The sequence below is a fragment of the Lepidochelys kempii genome, chromosome 5, assembly GCF_965140265.1.
Source record: "Lepidochelys kempii isolate rLepKem1 chromosome 5, rLepKem1.hap2, whole genome shotgun sequence".
Lineage (NCBI taxonomy): Eukaryota > Metazoa > Chordata > Testudines > Cheloniidae > Lepidochelys > Lepidochelys kempii.
Genome location: NC_133260.1, coordinates 116,739,783 through 116,753,241, shown reverse-complemented (window position 1 = coordinate 116,753,241; position 13,459 = coordinate 116,739,783). Strand labels below are relative to the sequence as shown.

Below are 13,459 nucleotides of genomic sequence, written 5' to 3'. Positions count from 1 at the left end.
GGATATTATTCTTTGCTATGTCTTTTTACTTGGAAGGTGCTTGGATACTAGTGATGAAAGCCACTATGGGAACCTAGATAGCAGTTGAATGGATAGACTTAATCTGGTCAAGATATCCTGGGTCGAGTGGCTCCACAGACAGAATGCCTCAAAAAAGCTGCCTCTTTAGTGCCCAGCCAGAGTCCAAATGATAACCTTATAGGCTTGGGCACCTGAATGGAAGTCGAGACCACTCGGGGGCCTAGTCGTGTGTGATGGGTTCAGTCACAGAAACCCCCTTAGGACTGTCACCTGATGTGCTTAGACTACCTCTGAGCTCGCTTTCTCTGCCAGTTTGGGCCTCCAGAACCCTGCCTTATTGAGCCAGACATGCCAGTCTGCTCCACCACAGACCCAGGGTCTGAACCACATCCCCAAAGCTGCAGACTTAACTGAAAACAGCTTAAGAAGTGCTCCTGTCTCCAGCATCCAAACACCCAACTCCTAATGGGATTCAAATCCCAAGTAAATCTGTTTTACTCTGTATAAAGCTTATACAGGGTAAACTCATAAATTGTCTGCCCTCTATATCTATAAATTTGATAGAGAGAGACGGACAGCTGTTTGCTCCTCCCAGGTATTAATTTATTTACTCTGGGTTAATTAATGAGCAAAAGTGATTTTATTAAATGTAAAAAGTAGGATTTAAGTGGTTCCAAGTAATAACAGACAGAACAAAGTAAGTTACCAAGCAAAATAAAACTAAACACGCAAGTCTAAGTCTAATTCATTAAGAAACTGATTACAGATGAAATTTCACCCCCAGAGATGTTCCAATAAGCTTCTTTCACAGACTGGACTCCTTCCTAGCCTGGGTCTGCAATCACTCACACCCCTGTAATTACTGTCCTTTGTTCTAGTTTCTTTCAGGCATCTCTTGGGGGTGGAGAGGCCATCTCTTGAGCCAGCTGAAGACAAAATGGAGTGGCTTCCAGGGCCTTTTATATTCTCTCTGGTGGGTGAAAACCCCTTTGCTCTTCTGTGCAAAGTCACAGCGACAAGATGGAGTTTGTAGCCACCTGGGCAAGTCACATGTCCATGAATGATTCGGCAGGCCAACGCCATTGTTTACATGTTAGTTTGAACGTTCCCAGGAAAGCTCAGATGTGGATTGGCATCTCCAAAAGTCCATTGTCAGTTAAGTGTGTGTTAATAGGACTATTCTCAGAAAGTGCCCATTCTCAAGAAGCTGACCAAATGCTTCACTGAGGCTACTTAGATTCAAACAAATGGAGATACAAGGACATAGCCCACATTCGTAACTTCAAATACAAAAATGATGCACACATACAGACAGCATAATCATAACCAGCAAACTACAACCTTTCTATAGACACCCCACTTGGCCTCCTCTGTACAAGATCTGGTGCAACCATTGGACCCTGATTGCAACAATGATCTATATGGTCACAGTTCATGTCAATAACGTCACATTGTGAACAAAGAAGGTTCTCTACCTCAACCTCCTCGAGAAAAAGATATGAGATTGGCATTATGGGCAATTTACAGATATAATTGAAAAACGTCACATTGTTCTATAGTCAGAACCTATTAGTGGCAGAATTTAAAAACAAACAAAAAATCCCCACTACATAGAATATACACAAAGAGAAGGAAGAATTTAGAATTAACATGTTTGCATCTTTTCAACCCAAAGAGCCAGTCAAATTTCAGGGTCCTGGGGATGTTCCAGTTGGAAGTATAATTGATGGAGGCTGCTATTCTTTGATGCACTCTTGTTTGTTTACAAGGAATGTACAGAGTTCTGCTTCTCTGAATCTATGAGGAACTCGGAATAAAAGGAGTGATTTTTTTTTTTTGTTTGTTTAGCTTACTGCCCCTACACTCTTCAGGCAACAGACCCAAAAGCCATCTCTAGCTTATTTGTCCAATTCATACTGTACTCAGAGTCTACTGTTTGGCTTTTTTGCCTCTGTCCTCTCTCTGTTCTTGTCTGTTCTCACTGTCTTTGTGTTTTCTCACATCCACACACACCTGGTTACAATACCCAGTAGATCACACATACACACCTGGCGCTAGTTTCTTCCAACTATTTTAAGAGAAGGGCACGTTCACACATCAGTTAGAACAAAGTTTTAACTCAAGGTTTTACCCAGCTCGGAACAATATACATCAGTGAGATTGGAAATATAGACAACTATAATATGTAGAGAAATTTGGAGACGAGTATCTGAGAATGCGTCATCATCATCACGTTGCACACCTCATTCTAAATAATAAGCTTGCTTGACTCCCACTGAAGTCACTTGGCGTTGAGGGCTCACAATACCTAATGGAACTGGGCCCTATTTGCGTCCGGGTTGTGTCTAGGAGGTAAATACATGTAGCAACATTCTCACTTTTACTTTACAGGTACTCTACAATCAGTGATGACAGGACAATGGGAAAGGAGGTCTCTAGTACCAGATGCAATAAGACACTACATTTGCAAGCTAGGTGTTCTGCTTTAGTCTTTCCCTTTCCTGCACAATGTGAAAGTGAGGCTGCATGAGATACAGTCAGGTACTCCAGGTAGAGCAATACAGTGTACTGTACTGCTTATCTGAAGGTCATAAGGCTGCCTGGACAATCCCTGCTGAATAAGACAGGTGCTTAAAGGTCAAAAAATAAAATCAAGAATGCAGCAGAGTGTATTTACCATCTCACTCCAGAGATGCACACAGGACCCAGTCCTGCTTAGGAGAAGGTCCCCAGTTCCCATTGACCTCAGTGGGAGTAGAAGGAGCTTAGCACTTTGCAGGGACAAGCTGATAATCAGAACAATATCTGTCTATCACACCATACTATTCCATTGCCACTACTCATTATTATTTGTATTGCAGCAGTGCCTGGAAGCCCTAGCCCTGTTGTGCTAGGCACTGTACAGACAGCTAACAAAGAGACACTCAGCCCCAAACAGCTTACAGTCACAGTGCAGAACAAGGGCCTGCCTAAATGGACAGGGGGAACACAAGGTAAGAGTGAGCCCAATATTCCATTTTCAGCTCCTGTTACTTACCTCCACACACACAAAGAAGATGCTTAAATTCTTCTCTTTCATAGATATGGAAACACATGTATAATATCTATGAGAGCCGGTTGCCTGCGTTTGCAGGGGCTAGCCTTGATGACCTTTCCAGTGCTATGTCCTATGTTCCTTTCTTGGTGGCTTTCCTAAGAAGACTCCCTTTTTACTCAATCTTTCTAAACCATGCCCTAGAGCTCAGACTTCTCCAGCTCTGCTTTCACCTGAGATCAGGATTTTTTTTTAATGACCATTTGAAATCTCAGAAAGGAAAAAGACCTAGGCATCATTTGAATTACTTCAGAAATACACCAGTGAAACTGATATCAGAATCTGACTCTTTAACTTCAGTGGAGTAATATTCCAAATTACACTGGTGAAAGTGAGATCAGAATTGGACCGTAACATTCAAACACAGTAACAGTCAGGTTAAATACCTATTTATTTGTTTTAGCTCCTTGGCTATGTAGGATCATAATCAATATACAAAAGGACTTCAGGTTTTTCTACATGCAAAGTTGCACCAAGTGTGATTTTAAAATCAATCTCGTAAAACTGGTGCAAAAGGCTGTGTGGGCACCCATAAATACATATATGCCTGGCTTAAAGTGGTTTAGCTGAAATTGATTAGGAACAGGTTTACACTAAGATGTAATATTCATAAGTACAAGTCACTCTTAAAATTAAAATGATTATATAGGGTTTAACTAAATTGGTTTAAAAAGAGATTTAAATTAAACCGGTGCAACTTCTATGTGTAGATAAGCCCCATTCATGCTTGCGTCCATCCACTCCCCTACAATTAGAAAAGAAAGGATATGTTTTCAAACCAACGATACAAGCACAAAGTATCAGTGAATTAGGCTTTGGAATGACTAGGCTAGCTACTATATCGTTCACATTAATCATTCATGTTTAACATTTCACCAGTTGGAACGCACGGTATAATCTCTTATGATGTATCAGTCTGTCCTTCACGTATTTCAGGGAGTTCAGAGTTGCACTGCTACTTGCTCGTTAAGGAATAACTATATCGTATTGAATCACAAACTTGGCTTTGTGGTGGATTCTAGCAGAGCTATTTTTAGCTCAGTAATATCACCGTTTTAAAAAGTCATCTACTCTGGAATGAGAGAGTTCAGGGAGGCAAACTGAGAATGTCAGGTCCTAGCTCTGAACACTCAGGTGAGGTCTTGACACTCTTTGATCGAGTAACAGTCACCTTGCAAACTGTAAGCCTCATTGTGGCACACTTAATTTCAGTGGGAGCCATGCGTGTGCATCTGAAGGCAGAATGGGACTGTTTTCTTCAGCTGGCTAACGTGAAAATGTCCTTGCAAAAATGGTAGGACTCCATGCTTGTGTCTTTTTAAAGCTGATTGTGCATTCTGGGTGTTCCTATCAATGCAGTCAGTAAAACAGGGAGCACTTACAGGGAAAATCTGCCTGCCCTGGTATCCGACTCCAGGTGTTTCAGCAGGAAGCCGTGGAAAACTGGAACAACCCGAGCTCCTGATATTCTAAGAACGAAGGGCTCACTCCCATGTGGTGCTGAGCACCTCTGTCATTCTGCTGAGCTCCATCAGCCTCCACTGAAGTTGAGAATGTGTAGCACCTCACAGGAATGATCCGTCAGTCCTCTGCTACAACTGCCAGGTATTCAGTGCAGCTTGGGCACCTCCCACTACTGCTGAGTTGGTAACTCCTTGTGGGATGTGGGCTATGCATTCTTGGACTGTAGGGTAGCTTCCACACGTGAAAGATGGATGTGCTACATTGAGGGCTGCAAATGGCACATGGGACTGGAAGGAAGGTACATTTATTTTAACCTTTTTTTTTTTTAAGTAGGGGACTAGCTCAGGTTCCCCAAAAGCTGAGCTTCCCCTGCTTCTCAGGTCTCTGTTCTACTGTTTCAGATCTGGCTGGTTTAAACTGTAACCTTCTGGTTTTCTTGAACACAAAGGGAAGTTTTTCAGAACATATTTTAGTTATTGTCTATTTCAGTTTCTAGACATAAGTACTAGAAACTCCATCCTAAGCTCTGACCAAACTGACAACCATAATGTTAAAAAACTGTATAATGGTCACTTAAATCCACTATCAGCTGTCCATACAATCATAATCCATTCCAGTCCCACAAATTAATTATACTCTGTTAACAGCTAACTCCATCCAACCTTCTGCCCAGCCCTCTCTCAAATGCCAGATTTAAAAGATTAACTTTGCCGCGGGTCTGAAAGGCTGAAAAAGATCTGAGGAGTTGTGGCCACGGGGATGAAACACATCTGAGAGTCAAGACTCTTCCCCCCCTGCTTCTCCTCTTCTATGCAGAGGATGCACCAGTTCGAGTGCTTCTGCCAATGATAAAACAACCCAGACCATTTAGCACTTTAAAGGCCTTGAAGTCTCCCCAGAAGCCCACAAGCAGCCAAAGCAGCTGTCTGAGGATCAAAGTAATGTGCTCCCAACATAAAGCTCCATTTAATAAGTGGCCTGCTGGATTCCAAACTAACTTCAGCTTCGGAAAGGTCTCAAGATATAGTCCCAAGAAGAGTAGATGGTAGGAGTCTGATTTTGAGGAGAATGGGATAGGTCTCAGAACAAGGAGCATAGTCTAAAGTTGAGGTGGGGGAGGTCTAGGTTGGATATTAGGAAACACTTATTTCACTAGGAGGGTGGTGAAGCACTGGAATGGGTTACCTAGGGAAGTGGTGGAATCTCCATCCTTAGAGGTTTTTAAGGCCCAGTTTGACAAAGCCCTGGCTGGGATGATTTAGTTGGGGTTGGTCCTGCTTTGAGCAGGGGGTTGGACTAGATGACCTCCTGAGGTCCCTTCCAACCCTGATATTCTATGATTCTAAGTATAGCCAGGTCTGCATCTGAAGCAATATGAATACACATATGCAAGATCTTTAGGGGTAGGGACTGTCTTACTCCATATTCTGAACAGTGCAGAGCATGTTGTTCCCACTCAGTAAATAACAGAAAGTGCTAAGAAAAATATGTATGTATATTTTATAGCTGCAGTGAGTATGTGTGTTTGGATAAAATTATGTGTGCTCACACTATGTTCTACATACAGTACAGTATTACTTAGATCCAAGAGACTGTATAGATTTTCTGTATGCTCTGTGCATGCAAGTGGTGTTAGAGAACTCCATGGAGGTACAACATGGATGAATTTGGTTCATGGTGTTTTTTCTAGTTGTCTAAGGGCCTTTTTGCATCGACCAAAATTATCTTCAGTAAGGGTGGATTCAGAAAAAAGTAGTTGATTTTTTTTTCATGAAAAGTATGAATTCCTATAATTTTTTTAAATGCTGAATCTTTTTTCACTAAACCAACGTACATACATACGTGTGTGTGTGTGTGTTTTCAGGGCTCAAAACTGGATGCCAGCATAACAACTGAGTTAGAGATGCTGGGTTTTCAGGTCTTTGTATGATGATATGCTGCCAGTCATGGAAATATTTCATAAACTCCCCATCTACGGTGTGGTTGAAAATGTGTCAGTAATAACCAATATTCAGTGCAGGTGCTACGAGCAAGGGTTACCGGGGGCAGTTTTTAGGACTTTGCATGGTAATGCAGGCTCCTCTGCTAAGCCACTCTTCTCTGCAGCTAATACAAGGTGCCCCTAGTGCAGGTGTAGCACCTTGTGTTAGAGGCAGAGTAACTAGTGCTGACTCAGGATAGTGGGAGGATCTTACTAGCTTGTGAGGAGTTGAGAGGTGCTGGAGGATCAAGCTGGACCAAAGGGATCTACAGAACTAGATCAGAAGAGGCCCAAGGAACTCCCACACATGGGGAGAAAGCTTTAAGCTGATGTCAAACTCCAGGAAGGGGACAAGTTTGGACTATATGCAGTGTGAGTATACCCTGCCTGCTTACTCAGGGTTCGAGGACAGTTTCTCTGACTACTGTGGAGGGGATCCTTCCCCCTTTATAACTGTGGTTTTTTTTTTTTTTAAAGACTCAGAATCACTGTGTACTCTGCAGATTTGCCACACCTCCCTTGTGATGGGTTGCTGTAAAATTAATCGCAGTTGTGGGATGAAGAATTTTGCCACTTGGTTCCAATAAAACATTTTTAGAATTGCACTGACAATTGTTTGTTGGTGATCGCACTTATTTAAACAGTCCCATGGCTAAAGAACGTTGGCTTTTGTCAATGGGCTTTTGTGTCTTGCATGCACTACTCAGAATAAGTGGCTGCAGTTTAAATGCCAAACAGAAATTCAGCTGGCTTTCCAGATAACACAAATAAAAGGAAGGAAAGCTTTGTTGACTAAACGCAATATGCATATGGGGTCTTTTGGCTCGCACATTGGTTTGAAATAGCTTTACAGAGACCTATGCATTATAAGAGGAGAAAAAAGTTCTGTGTCATAAAGAGTAATGTGTGTACATTGCTGATGCTTGAGAGAGACGGCCTTGAACAGTGCTTGATTTAGAGGAAACTGTAGTGTGGTGATTTCACTGTTTGCCTGCCCAACCCAGTGAAAACAATATCATAAGTCCAAATGGACAAAGGCCACTGAATTCTCCTCTCATTCTAGTGCCATTGGACAATCTGCTGTCAGTAGAGTTGCTCTGGGTTTATGCTAGCATAACTGAGAGCAAAAATTTGGCCCAGTGTGTTTGATGACAGAATCTAGGTGCCCCTTTCGTTATTACCCTAAACCAAAAGACTAATTACAGGTTCACAGCAGGATTTCTAGGGAGCTTTTCCTAGTACAGTAACAAAAGTCATTTTCTCCACAAAATGTAGGGAAGGAAGAATACTATTAAATCAGTCCCCCACTAGCTTTCCCCTTGCAGTCACTGTGCTGCTTACTTCGTCAAATGTAATTAATTATTATTGTTCATCGTGCCTGGAGAAGGGGGTTTAGACACACAAGGTGGCGAGGATGACCAGGTGTTGAGGGAAGTAAAGTAAGATAACTGTGAAATGAGCATATTTGGTACAGGAAGCAGTTGCAGCATCTGCTTTTACACCCATGTAATTTCAGTGGAGCTACTTCTTATTAACAGTAGTGTATGTAAGAGCAGAGTGGGTCCTTGGATGTTGTTTAGTTGCTTTCCTAGTTTGGATACAGTACACAAGCCATACAAATGGGTGTTCTAGTGTCAACAACAACCAACTGGATCAGAGTATCCTAACGGTAGGTTAGCATTGACGGTCCAATATCAATACAGTTAGGGTTGTTTTTCCCTTGACACAATTTACAGCCCAGGATCTGTCACTGAGAAAAGCATATGAACCCTAGAATAAAGGCAGGCTACCCTGTGACAAAGGTGCAATGAAACATGCTCCAACTGCATAACACGCCATGGAGGGGCCACTGAAGCTGTTGTTAAATACCAGCCAGCTGATGGTAATGAACCGCTCTACAGGCAGCTGTAATTATCTGGGGAATCAGCAGAGAGAAAAATTGTCTTTCTGAGCCACTGAACTAGAAAATAGGCTTTTTATAGGATCATCATAATCTCTGGCTAACAACAACATGAAGACTGTAGTTCTAAGAAAACTATGGCAGGGCAGGTCAATTATGTATAATTTATTCATAATTCTCTCATCTTCCATTTCCCTTCTTACATCCTTACTCACAACAAACTTGTGTTCAGTGAGCTCTGATTGGAGAGGCAGCCATGACGAAGGAGGTGGTCAAGCTTCTGCTAGGCAGTATTAGATGCTCTGGAAGGATGTGATAAGAATGACAAAGCTAGGATAAACTGCCTTCCACATCACCACCATGGCTATTGGTTGTCACCACTGTAAGTAAGATGGAAGTTGTCCAAATTTTAGAATCTTTTTTTAAATTAAAAAAAAAAATCAAGATGTAAACAAAAGAGGCAGATTCTGCTCCCCATCACCACAGCAGAAATCTGGATTTAAAAATGCCAGTCATTCCACTCACTTGTACCAATCTTATGCTGGTGTAACACTACTGACTTCCAGGGAGTGACAGCTAATTTACATTGCTATGAGAGAAGAAACTGGTCCAGTGCGGTAATTCTTTAGTGTGACTCAGAGCAGAATTTACTGCTGCAAAACTTGTGCATAATGTTGACAGTTTAAAGGTTTGATCTCTCTCTTTTTTTTAACAAATCAGGATGCCTTTTTAAAAAAAGTTTAGATATTTGCACTTGGTTGTTTCCCCTGAAAATTATAGTGTATTGAAGCTATTTAGTGATTATTATTTTTACGGCACCCAAAAGTATGCTAGGTACTTTACAGTACAGCTAACAAAATACGAAGTGTAACTGTCATCTTCGGAGAGATCAGGCCCTTTCTGTTTTTAGAGTAACAGCCGTGTTAGTCTGTATTCGCAAAAAGAAGAGGAGTACTTGTGGCACCTTAGAGACTAACCAATTTATTTGAGCATAAGCTTTCGTGGGCTCATGAAAGCTTATGCTCAAATAAATTGGTTAGTCTCTAAGGTGCCACAAGTACTCCTTTTCTTTCTGTTTTAATTATTTTTGTAAAACTATCTTTTTATTAAGACTTTGTTGTAATGGTGAGAAGGGGTGGTCGAGGCCCTGGATTCCATTCCCAGATGTGCCATGGATTTCCTGTGCAATTTGGCCAAATCGCTTAATCTGGGTCAGTTTGATATTTGTTAAATGGGAAGAATAATATACCCTTTCTCCTATGCTTTGTTGCCTATTTAGATAGTCTCTGGTCTGAAGAGCTTACAATCTCTCATTGTGTGTTTGTACAGTGCCTGTCACTGTGGGGCCCTGATGTAAGTTGATACCTCTAAGGATATGTCTACATTGCAAAAATAAACCCGTGGCAGAGAGTCTCGAAACCTGGGTCTACATACTTGAGCTCCTGGGGTCGCATTACAGTGCTAAAAATAGCCATGTAGACATTCCTTCTCAGTCTACACAGCAATTTTCAGCACCATAGCACATACCTGAGTCTGTAGAGCCAGGCTCTGAGACTTGCTGCCGCAATGTGCTGCTTTTTTTTTTTTCTTCCCTGTCGTGTTTTGAGTTCTTTGTGTTTTTGTTTTGCAGTGTAGACATACCGCAAGTGCTACTGTAAGCACTTAGGATGCAACTCTGCAGAGTCTCATTCATGTGTAAGAAAATCTCAAGGGGACTGTTTGTGAGAATAAGGACTATTATGTTGAGTTGAGCTCAGCAGGATCTTCCGGAGTAATTGTCCTGGGGCAAAGACTCTGCCTTACTTTGTTTGGTGCGGTACAACAGAACTTAGGGTTGACGCTAAACAAATAATACATTAGTCTTCAGCAACCATTGGTGACAAAAGGAAATGTAAATGCCAGTTCCACATAACAGAAATGTCATTTTTGAAAAGCATCATTGACTTTGTTAGGGGGCTTATTCCTTCACCCACTTACTTGCCTGGTCCTTCTCGCCTGAACAGAGAGCAACAATACCCGAAGTCCAAAGGTGCAAACAATTCGATGTTTATTGGGGTGAACTTCCAGCAAACATGATTCCAGTTTCCTTCCTTAGTATCCTCCTTCCCAGCTCTGACACCACAGAGCCTTACACCTGTGTCCCTGTTCCCATTCCTGCCCTTAGCAAAACATGATTCCAATCTCCTTACCCCCATTCCCTGTTCCCATTTCCCCCTTTAACAAAACATGATTCCAGTTTCCTTACCCCATTCCCTGTTCCCATTTCCCCCTTTAGCAAAACATGATTCCAATTTCCCCACCCCCATTCCCTGTTCCCATCTCCCCCACCCACACACCCACCCCCTCACTTCCTGATTGACTGCGGACTATATAGTAAAACTTGAGTTCTGCTTAGCTATACCTTAACCAATCATTTTCCTGAAATTTAACTGACCAATCCTAACATGATTATGTAACCAATTATATCCCACCACCTTAATTAGTTTACACTCAGCAAAATTAATTATACAGCAGACAGGAACAATCACAGAACCAGACAGAGATTATACAGACAAACAATAGCAAAGTGGGAACTATAATGACAAAACAATACAGAAGTGAGGATTTCACATCCCAGCTATTGATAAGTGAGTTCTTGCCAGACAGGATGCTATCAAACTAAGTTTCCTTTTATATTTTCTAGGCACTTCCCTTTCTCTGGAGGTGACAGGCATTATCAGGACAGGATTGTATTCCGAACAGTCCAATAGCACCTTATTTCAATGTGACTAGTTTGGGATGTGAGGATGTGACCATTCGCTTCCCAGTTTATGGCTGCCTCTGCTGCTTAGCCAAAGGCCTTAGCCTAAGCACAGGGCCTCGGACTGTCACAGTAAGAGAAGGCACTTACACCGGCAGACAATGATTTTGATTCTTTCTTTTGTACCTCTATAACTAGCCAAGTAATAAGAATACACCTAAATTCTTAGAGTATAGGCCTTTACAGACAGGCCTGAATATCTATATCCTAACAGACTTCCTTGTTAAGAATTGATTTTGTGATATCAAAGATAGCAACCTGACTCTTTGCTAGACTGAACTACATAAAACGTAATCCTTAAGATTGCTAGTGTGTTTACCATAAATAACATGACATTCTGTCACTTTTTTTCTGCAAACCTACATGATTTTAGAAACGCTAAAAGTTATGTTGCTACAAGAATATAAGAAAGAGTTACAAATATTGTTTTGTATAACTATTAAATGAAAGGTAACGATACAGGTACAAAATTAAGTTTTCTGTACCAAAAAACCCAAATCAAAACAACAATGCTTGGAATGCTTGACCCATTTCATAGGATATTGAAGTCATCCAGGCAGATCCAGGGCAGGGCTGCTATTACTTGTAAAGCTTCATAGATACCTGGGTCACTTCCTGTAGACAAGATGACGATCCCGGCCCCAAGGAACTTACCATGGAAGACCCCATCTCTGCAACAGGAAGGATCCACTATGGTCTGCCCCTGTGCCTGTCCCCCTCTCTTCAATGGAACTCTGCATAGACACACGATCTACTCAAGAGATACGAAAAAGGATCTGCGCCTAAATTAAACTTAACACAGCCAAGGAGAACCATAAATAAAAGGAGCAGGAAAGGAGCAATAAAGGTCTCCCTCCACAAAAAAAGGTTTGTTTTGGCTGAATAACCTCTCCCCACTCCTTTACCTGTAGTTGTCCGTTTGGAAGGGCTGATTGGAGGAGATTGATGGGATCATTCTCCTGGGCTGAGGATCACCATTTCCTTCCCCCTGAAAAATATTGGGGAGGGAGAGAGAGATGTGAACTGCTTTTCCCCAAAGTGGAGGTGGTGGTGAGAGTAGCTGGAAAAGGAAAGGCACAGATGGGAGGGAGGAGGACAGGGGCTACTAGAGAGGAAACAGGAGGGCAAGGTGTGGATTAATGGGAGAAATGAGAGGGGTTACTGGAATTGATGGGAGGGGGGAAAGCCCTTTCCTATATGCATATGAGGCTTGGAACTGATAGGAGGGGCATGAAGGAATACAACCATGACACTGAGGTGTCACTGGGCCTGATGGGGGTGTGGAAGGAGAGACAGGCTCGCACTCAGAAAATGTCTGGTGGCAGTGGGGAGGAGTTGGTGGTGGGAGCCTAGGCATAGCAGGTAGCAGTGCTTCCTGCTTGGGTGGGGAAGTGAAGCAGCTATGTATGGCTACCACTGGATATCTGGGAACCTGACTACAAATACCACATCCTTCAAGAACCTAAATGCAGATACTCCATTACTAGGCTGTTGTGTTGGACTTAATGAATAATGATGACCCGAATTACATGTGCCACTGCCCTAGCATCTTGTTAGAAAACAGCCAACATAGCTCAGCCGAGATCAGGGAAGACCAAAAGTTGTTAACATCTGATGGCCGTTGACAGGAAGCAGCACTGGGCCCCATGAAAGTGTTTCAGCGTGAACCAGCCTTTCGCCAGGCATGTTCACACCATTGCAAAAATGGCTGTTTTCCAAAACCTTCTTGGTGATCAAGTGGATATTTTAAAAAATAGATCTTGGATGGGATTGATGGGAGGGAAGCTCCAAGATAAGGTGCTGCAGCATTGCCAACTCTGAGTCTTGTGATAGTTGGTGTTTTTCTTAAAGCCCCAGCTGAGGAAAGGAAGATGTTGCATGAGAAATCAGCTTTTACTGGTAAAAAGGTAAGTTTCTGGTCCTCCTGGCTACCGAGAAATATTTGAAAACGCGAAGCAAATATGACCTAGAGGTTCAGAAACCAAAGAAAAAGATTCCCCCAAATTAATTTTTTAAGATAACCTCATGATTAGGGCAAGCAGGGGGGTCTACCTCATGATTATTGAATGCTTGATGTTGGCAATATCGGCGCTTAGCTACCAAGGTGACAGAGGCATTAGAAATACCATAGATAGACTAAATACAGGGGGCATCATTCCAAGATGGATAGCTGGCAGTGTTATACCTGTGCAGTGCTGG

The 13,459-nt window shown here is 42.2% G+C and overlaps 1 long non-coding RNA gene across 1 annotated transcript in view; it reads right to left on the bottom strand.

Annotated features, from left to right (window-relative positions):
- LOC140911779 (uncharacterized) overlaps positions 1-13,459 on the bottom strand; it is a 34,932-nt gene that overhangs the window by 14,784 nt on the left and 6,689 nt on the right. Inside the window, exon 2 of the long non-coding RNA XR_012159121.1 lies at positions 12,166-12,248. This is a non-coding gene — a long non-coding RNA (uncharacterized lncRNA). The remainder of the gene's footprint in view (positions 1-12,165; positions 12,249-13,459) is intronic.